Raw genomic sequence first — 10,150 nt, forward strand, 5'->3', positions numbered from 1 at the left:
AATAACGTCAAACTTTCTAGCAAGCCAACCGTTATTAGGTAAACGTTAATCAACTGATTAAATATACAAAGTATACCCTTGTGAACCTGTAAGAGTTTTACAAATGTTATCACACTAATTTGTGGAGGACACAAGCTCCAACAAACTCCCACTTGTCCTCACAAGTGTATGTGCGATAACCGATTCTCATATCCTAAAATTTCTCCCACTCAATGTAAAACAATTTGCAAATCCGAATTCACAAAGGTCGTATTTTACAAGCGATCAATATCAAGAGTGGTTTCCCCGACTAGAGAGTAACTTAACTGATAAACGAATCAACATTCGAGCATGGCCATGCATTTCAGTTACAACTCCTCGAGTGGCCCTGAGAAATAACTATACCTGATAAAGGTTGGATATTTTCCTCAACTCAAATCTTGCAGATATAAGCACAGTAAGAAATGACCCAGAAAAAATCTACTTAGCCTCCAGTTACGGTAGACCGTGAGAAAGAAACCAAAGTCACCCAAAAACTGCATTAATCTCAAGAGACAGTCGATAGTCAAAAGAATCGACTCTAGGAACACAATGGATGTCCTATCCACGACCTGGCACCTAATGTTAATAAACATTTAGGACTCCATTACGTTGTCACAAAAAGTTATCCTACGAGGTATTGTGATAATCTCGCATCTGTGATCGATCAGTCAACCGTTTGACTTATGGCTCGTTGAACCCACCATCAATCGACTGCACAATATAATAGCCGGAGTTATCAGCTCACATTGGCGATTACGGACCAAACAAATATAATGTAATTCAGTTCACTTTGTGGCGTTCAATGTTGTCAGTACAATCCACATGAAAAACAAAATATTATATATAAAACGATGAAGTTATAAATAATATATGAAAAAGATAATGTATCAAATTCATAATCAAGTACTACAACTCAGGAACATGTTTAATTCCCATGGAATTAACATGCCCTACATGCTTATCATAATTCAACGGTTTGGTGAGAGGATCCGCGATGTTATCATCCGTCGCAATCTTGTCAATCACTATGTCTTCTTGCTCCACGTAATCACGGATCAGGTGAGCCTTCCGAAGTACATGTCTAGATTTGTTGCTAGACTTTGGCTCCTTAGCCTGGAAGATGGCACCTCTATTGTCACAATAGATGGTGATCGGGTCATTCGAACTGGGAACTACCGAAAGCCCTTGTAAGAATTGACGCATCCATATCGCTTCCTTTCACGCCTCCGGCGGCATAGTACTGATTCAGTAGTAGAATATGCTACAACACTCTGTTTAGAACTCTTCCGGTGACCACGCACCATTAAGAGTGAAGACGAACCCGGACCGAGATTTTGAATCATCTCGATCCGTTTGGAAGCTAGCATCTCACAGAATCGGTTCAAGATAGCTTAGTATCGCCTCCTTAAGTCAATACCCAATCCTTAGTCCTCCGTAGGTACTTGAGGATATTTTTGATTGCTATCCAGTGTGTTTCACCTGGAGTCTTTTGGTACCGACTCGTCATACTCAATGCATATGCCACGTCTGGACGTGTGCATATCATGGCATACATGATCGATCCTATTGCAGATGCATAAGGAACACGACTCATGCGCTCTATCCCTTCAGGCGTCGTAGGTGACTGAGACTTGCTCAACTGCATCCCAGTTGTCATATGAAGGTTTCCCTTATTGGAGTTGGTCATGATGAACCTCTCAAGAACCTTATCCAAATAAGACTCCTGACTAAGTGATAATGTCCGTCGTGATCTATCTCGGTAGATACGGATTCCCAATATACGTTGTGCCTCTCCCAGATCTTTCATCTGGAAATGGTTCTTCAACCATTCTTTATCCGAAGATAGGAGAGGAATGTCATTCCCAATCAAGAGTATGTCATCGACATACAATATCAAGAATACAATCTTGCTCCCACTCGACTTGATATATAAGCATGGTTCTTCGACCGATCGAATAAAGCCATACTCTTTTATCACTTGGTCGAAACGATGATTCCAACTCCGAGAAGCTTGCTTAAGTCCATAAATGGAACGCTTAAGCTTGCATACTTTCTTAGGATGCTCAGGATCTATGAAACCTTCGGGTTGCACCATGTACAACTCTTCCTCCAAATAACCGTTTAAGAAGACGGTTTTCACATCCATTTGCCAAATTTCATAATCATGAAATGTGGCAATCGCTAAGATTATCCGAATGGAACGTAACATGACTATAGGTGCAAAAATCTCATCATAATGCAATCCTTGCACTTGAGTGAAATCTTTTGCCACAAGTCGTACCTTATAGATATATGGTTGCGCGTCTACAGAACGCTTTATTTTGTAAAGCCATTTGCACTGTAGAGGTTTTACCTTATTAGGTAAATCAATTAGATCCCATACGTTATTCTCATACATGGAGTCCATCTCGGATTGCATGGCTTCGAGCCATAGCTTTGAGTCGGAAAAGGTCATAGCACCTTTATAGGTAACGGGTTCATTACTCTCTAGGAGTAAAACGTCATTCTCCTCGACCATACCAATGTATCTGTCCGGAGGATGAGAGACTCTACCCGACCTCCTAGGTTCCTCAGGAATATTAACCGTATCAATAGTTGGAGGAACAACTTCCTCCATCCGTTCCTCGGTTGTTGGTTCTGGAATCTACGATAGCTCGAAGGTTCTATTATTTGTCTTGTTCTCGAGAAATTCTTTCTCTAAGAACGTCGCACTAGCCGCAACAAAAACTCGATGTTCGGTAGGCGAATAGAAGTAATGACCAAATGTTCCTTTTGGATAACCTATAAAGTATGTCTTGACCGATCGCGGGCCGAGCTTATCCTCGTGTCTCCACTTGACATAAGCCTCGCAGCCCCAAACCCGAATAAAGGACAAGTTAAGGACCGTTCCCTTCCACATTTCATATGGAGTCTTGTCGACAGCTTTAGACGGACTTCGGTTAAATATAAGAGCAGCTGACAAAAGAGTAAAACCCCATAATGAATCAGGCACTACCGTGTGACTCATCATGGATCGAACCATATCAAGTAAGGTTCGATTTCTCCATTCGGACACACCATTCAATTGAGGTGTTCCAGGTGGAGTTAACTGCAAAACGATTCCACAAAAGATATTTGGTGTTGATCAAACTCATTTGAAAGATATTCGCCACCCGATCTGAACGGAGTGCTTTAACCTTTCTACCCAGTTGGTTTTGTACCCGTTCTGGTATTCCTTGAATTTCTCAAAGGACTCACTTTTATGCTTCATTAAGTAGACATATCCGTATCTACTCAAATCGTCCGTGAAAGTGATAAAATATCTATAGCCATCTCTAGCGGTAATTGACATAGGTCCACATACGTCCGTATGTATGAGTCCTAATAGGTCACTAGCGCGCATTCCAACACCTTTGAAGGAAATTCGAGTCATCTTGCCAATGAGACATGATTCACACGTGCCATATGTAGAAAATCCGAATGTGGGAATAGTCCCATTATCGACGAGTTTCTTCACGCGTTCCTCATTTATGTGTCCCATTCGACAATGCCATAGATAGGTTTGATCTTTGTCACCTACCTTTAATTTCTTATTATTCATGTGTAATACTTCCGTGGTTTGATCTAAGATATAAATTCCATTCATGGAAATTGCTTTGCCATAAATCATTTTATTAAAAGAGAAAATACAACTATTATCCTTTATTGAAAATGTAAAACCGTCTTTAGCAAGTACGGAAATAGAAATAATATTCTTAGATAAACTGGGTACATAGTAACAGTTATTTAAAGATAACTCAAAACCACTAGGGAGTTGGATTACATATGTTCCCTTCGAGGCAAAGCAAAGCAACTCGTGCTCCATTCCCGACTCGCAGTCCACATCACCTTTTTCGAGAGGTATGATGTTCTTTAGGCCCCGCAAATGATTACACAGATGAGAACCACAACCAATATCAAGTACCCAAGTTCTAAAACTTGCATGGTTAATCTCAATCATATGAATATAAGATGACATACCAACAGGAACGACGCGGCCTATCTTGATGTCCTCACGGTAGACGGGACAGTTCCTCCTCCAATGTCCAGTCTTGTGACAATGGTGGCACTCTATGTCACCGCCCTTGCTCTTTGTCTTGCCCTGTGAGCCACTGGACTCACCAGGCGCACTCTTACCGTTTCCTGGCTTCTTAAACTTTGGCTTACCTACAGCTAGGTCGCCATGAGCCTTGCCCTTACCCTTACCTTTGTTGTAAATCGTGAGAACAACCTGCTTCACGCTCCCACTCAATTTCATATCCTTCTCGGTCTGTACGAGAAAGGAGTGTAGCTCATGAGGACTCTTTTTCAAGTCGTTCATATAGTAGTTTGCCCTGAAAAGGGCAAAACCATCATGAGGAGAATGAAGCATTCGGTCAATGACAATGCTCTCACTTATCTTACAATTCAGTGCCTCCAGCTTCTCGACATTCTCAATCATGTGAAGAATGTGTGGGCTAACTGGTTGGCCCTTCTGGAGTTTCGCATCAAAGAAGCGACAGGTATGCTCATATGTAACGATTCTCGGTGCCTTTGAGAACTCGTTAGTGAGTGTGGTGAAAATCTTGTTTGCACCTTGGGCAATGAAGCGTCTCTGCAAATTGGTTTCCATTGCAAAGATGAGTACGTTCTTTATCGCACCCGCTTCCATAACGAAATCACTATAAGCGAGTGACTCGTTGGCTCCTCGCATTTGGGCCTCGAGTTTACGGTATTGGCTCGATTAAATACCCGAGCTTACCGTCGATAATGGCAAAGATTCCGTAGTGCCGCCTCCCGGTCCGTTAAAATTTGACCCATCATTCTTGATCGAGTGGACCGATTCATTTGGTCCATAAATATTTTTAGCCGGGACGAACGATCTAGTGTGGCACTAGGCATTGGGATTGCGTTATTTCCAGCCATTTGTTGTAAAAGATTATCGACAATAAACGTGTTCTACATCTGCGAAAGAAGAATAAAATAATAAGCATGTGCATCGTTTTGATTTTAAGTCTAATGAACTAATGTCATAACGCGAAGACTCAAAACATTTATACAATTGACCTCCCTCAAGAATTATATAAATGACCCCAAGACTCAATTCTCTGCAAATTGATAAGCTAACCTTTTAGCTAATTCTACCGTTAGAATTCCTGGTCGATAAATTTCTGTAAATTCTATCTTTAGTCCATCATAATCACGAGAAACTCTTCGGACTATGATGTTGAGGTAAACTAAGTCAACACAACTACTTACCCAACGTAGAAGGGGTCATATTAGGCCTACCGACGAAGAAGGGACTCATAGATGTTTGCCCTTATAAAGACTAATCTCAATTTCCGTTTTAGAGGAAGATCCCATCAACTTTATTTTAATTCATTTTAAGTGAACTATAATTTAGCATGCGAGAATGAATAAACTAAGGTGATGGCTTATAAACTGTGACATCTGCATGTCCATGAAAACTAACATACATCCTATATGAGTCAATTTTCATGCATTTTAGTAGTAGGTGGTTTGGTTTTAGGCGGAATATGATGCATAAACTATCATGTGAATGAAAAGCAATAAGAATGAAAACGTAAAAACAGTAAAAGTCCTAGTGTGGCCTATCCGATCAAAATGAACAATAAATACAAGTTTGGAATCCATCCTTGGACCCGAGAAGCTTGTCTTGATGTTCCATCTTGATCCATGTAGCGGGAGTGAGCTCCAATCTCCATCTTTAGTCTTCTTTTGAAAAATACAATAAATAAAATTTACATAATAAACCTATTTATTACATTCTAATTTCAAAACCCAAAACTAAAGAAAAAATAAAGGAGATTCGAGATCTCATAATTACATAAAAATCATGTTTCCTTCATTACGAAAACATAATTTGACTAAGGTCACACTAAGTATTACAAATTACAACCGATTGCAAAAATAAATACGTAAATAAATTCATTCAACGATTCATTCAACAAAAATAAAATGCATCAACTAAAAATAAATTAAACATACATGACACAATTCATTAATTATGTTGATTAATTTATCCAAACCACCTATTTAAATGATCAAATTAAGTGACAATTCCTCAATAATCACTATAAATTTAATCTTAATTCACATTAAACTTGTAATATGAATTCAATCCGTCAAAATTTTAAACTGCTTTAAAATAATTAGGTATCTTAAAATTATGAACCGCTTCACAATAATTAATTTGCCAAAACAAAACAAAAACAAGACTACTTTTTTTTTTATTGTCTCGGCAAAACCCAAAAAAAAAAAACAGATTTTTTTTTACAGCCCTGTCGTGAACAGTAACAAAACAAGATTTTTTTTTTTTTTTTTATCTTTTCTCGGTAAAACTGAAAAGAAACAAAAACAGCCCGTAATCTTTTCTCGGTTTTTCAGCAAAAACCGAATGGAAAAAAAACAGAATTTTTTTTTTTTAAAAAAAATTACTGTTCATCCGTGAACAGTAACGGAAACGAAAAAAATTCCACGGCTCAAAAAACAATCCAGTCGATTACATTTTTTTCTCGCAAACCCTAATTATTGTTTACAAACAATTTTTTGAAAATCATCAAAATTAAAATTCGTGGCCTTGGCTCTGATACCACTTGTGGGAAATAATCTGTATACTTCCCTTAAACTAGAAGGATTATAACGAATTTAACAATGATGATTAAAGGTCATAAACGAAATACATAAAAAAAGTATAAGGATTCAGAATTAACCTTCGGTCCTAGCAAATATGGCCTAAGAACAATATCAAAATTGATATTCGCCTATTAGTTGCACCCAAGACGATCTGAGATATGCCCTATTGATTGTGCTAGAAATCGATCTAAAATTTTCTGTAAAATTTAGTTGTTTTTGTGTTTTTCTGATGAGAGAGAGGAGGCAAGGTCAAGAAAAAGCATTAGGGTAGAAATAATTCTCTACCTTTCTTTTTATACAGACCAAAATTTGGAGTCAATTAGGAAAGAAAAGTCCTTCCTAATTTTCGGCCAAACTGACCGAAATAAGGAGTGAATTCTCCTTATTTTTGGTCTTTCCAAAAATATATAATATGTGTTGAATTGTCATCTAGTGAGGATCGAACCCATGACCTCTTGGTTTGTGTACCCTCCCTATTGCCACTATGACACATTTATCTTGTTGATATTAAACATAACTGATTATATTTAATTACGATTTAACAGATTAATTCGTTCAAGCTAACATTACATATATTTAATTAAATATAACTTATTATATTTAATTTACGAATTGACAGTTAATTCGTCTCAACTAATATTATTTAATTTTCATTAAATAATTATCTCATCAACACATTGACTAACTTTTTAGTCATTTTGGGCATCAATATGATTATATTTCTATAACCACATTTCTCAAACACATCCTATAGGTGTGACCTTTAGGGACCAGTTGATCACCGCCATCTGTATGATAATAACGTCAAACTTTCTAGCAAGCCAACCGTTATTAGGTAAACGTTAATCAACTGATTAAATATACAAAGTATACCCTTGTGAACCTGTAAGAGTTTTACAAATGTTATCACACTAATTTGTGGAGGACACAAGCTCCAACAAACTCCCACTTGTCCTCACAAGTGTATGTGCGATAACCGATTCTCATATCCTAAAATTTCTCCCACTCAATGTAAAACAATTTGCAAATCCGAATTCACAAAGGTCGTATTTTACAAGCGATCAATATCAAGAGTGGTTTCCCCGACTAGAGAGTAACTTAAATGATAAACGAATCAACATTCGAGCATGGCCATGCATTTCAGTTACAACTCCTCGAGTGGCCCTGAGAAATAACTATACCTGATAAAGGTTGGATATTTTCCTCAACTCAAATCTTGCAGATATAAGCACAGTAAGAAATGACCCAGAAAAAATCTACTTAGCCTCGAGTTACGGCAGACCGTGAGAAAGAAACCAAAGTCACCCAAAAACTGCATTAATCTCAAGAGACAGTCGATAGTCAAAAGAATCGACTCTAGGAACACAATGGATGTCCTATCCACGACTTGGCACCTAATGTTAATAAACATTTAGGACTCCATTACGTTGTCACAAAAAGTTGTCCTACGAGGTATCGTGATAATCTCGCATCTGTGATCGATCAGTCAACCGTTTGACTTATGGCTCGTTGAACCCACCATCAATCGACTGCACAATATAATAGCCGGAGTTATCAGCTCACATTGGCGATTACGGACCAAACAAATATAATGTAATTCAGTTCACTTTGTGGCGTTCAATGTTGTCAGTACAATCCACATGAAAAACAAAATATTATATATAAAACGATGAAGTTATAAATAATATATGAAAAAGATAATGTATCAAATTCATAATCAAGTACTACAACTCAGGAACATGTTTAATTCCCATGGAATTAACATGCCCTACATGCTTATCATAATTCAACGGTTTGGTGAGAGGATCCGCGATGTTATCATCCGTCGCAATCTTGTCAATCACTATCTCTTCTTGCTCCACGTAATCACGGATCGGGTGAGCCTTCTGAAGTACATGTCTAGATTTGTTGCTAGACTTTGGCTCCTTAGCCTGGAAGATGGCACCTCTATTGTCACAATAGATGGTGATCGGGTCATTCGAACTGGGAACTACCGAAAGCCCTTGTAAGAATTGACGCATCCATATCGCTTCCTTTGCTGCCTCCGAAGCGGCATAGTACTCGGATTCAGTAGTAGAATATGCTACAACACTCTGTTTAGAACTCTTCCAGCTGACCGCCGCACCATTAAGAGTGAAGACGAACCCTGATCGAGATTTTGAATCATCTCGATCCGTTTGGAAGCTAGCATCTGCAGAATAGGTTTGCGCATAGCTTAGTATCGCCTCCTTAAGTCAATACCCAATCCTTAGTCCTCCGTAGGTACTTGAGGATATTTTTGACTGATATCCAGTGTGTTTCATCTAGAGTCTTTTGGTACCGACTCGTCATACTCAATGCATATGCCACGTCTGGACGTGTGCATATCATGGCATACATGATCGATCCTATTGCAGATGCATAAGGAACACGACTCATGCGCTCTATCCCTTCAGGCGTCGTAGGTGACTGAGACTTGCTCAACTGCATCCCAGTTGTCATAGGAAGGTTTCCCTTATTGGAGTTGGTCATGATGAACCTCTCAAGAACCTTATCCAAATAAGACTCCTGACTAAGTGATAATGTCCGTCGTGATCTATCTCGGTAGATACGGATTCCCAATATACGTTGTGCCTCTCCCAGATCTTCCATCTGGAAATGGTTCTTCAACCATTCTTTATCCGAAGATAGGAGAGGAATGTCATTCCCAATCAAGAGCCCAGAATCTGTATCTATTATGTACGTATGTGTTACCCTATACTATACCTGATTGATTTTGGGCCGTCCCTTTTCATCAATTTAAGCCATTTTGTATGTTGTGACTTCATCCGTTCATTGCATGTTGCATGGATCCCACTCTCTTTTCTTTTCATTTAATACTTCGACTACATACAGTTATGCTTGCTATTTAATTTTCAGGTGGTGCCAACACTAGTTAATTACACTTTGCTCCTATCTTCGATAGCGGACAAAAGCCGCTCAACGCTCTCTCACCGATCTTTGAGAGACTCGAGCTAAGGGAATTGAGGCTCACCTTGTTGATGGAGATTGAAAACAGGAAGTTAGTAGAAGAAGCTTTACATAGTATGCAAAGTCTGTGGCAAATACTGAAACATAAGTTAGGAGCCGTTGGCGTAGTTCTCCCACCTGATCTAGAAAATGTGGGTCTATCTGAAGATATTTGTCGACAAATCCATTTGTTACGTTTTGTTTTTAAACATTGGGAAAGGGATTGCAAAATCAAGTCGAGGGAGAGATGAAAGCTCAACTAGAGGCCAAGAACTTTGAGATTTCTCGTTTAGGTGACAGGTTACACTATTACGAGAGATCACAACAAGGAGTTGTGTCAAATGAACCGGAAGTTGTTGGTGAGTTTAACTTCTTATTCTTGTTTTGGATGAGACATTAATTGTGTTGATCGTTCTTTGATCGAATATAATTAGACCGAGTTATCTGATTGAGTCTGCTGCGGGCATTTGCTTATATGATTTACCCT

Source organism: Silene latifolia, chromosome X (assembly GCF_048544455.1).
Source record: "Silene latifolia isolate original U9 population chromosome X, ASM4854445v1, whole genome shotgun sequence".
In the NCBI taxonomy this organism is placed as follows: domain Eukaryota; kingdom Viridiplantae; phylum Streptophyta; class Magnoliopsida; order Caryophyllales; family Caryophyllaceae; genus Silene; species Silene latifolia.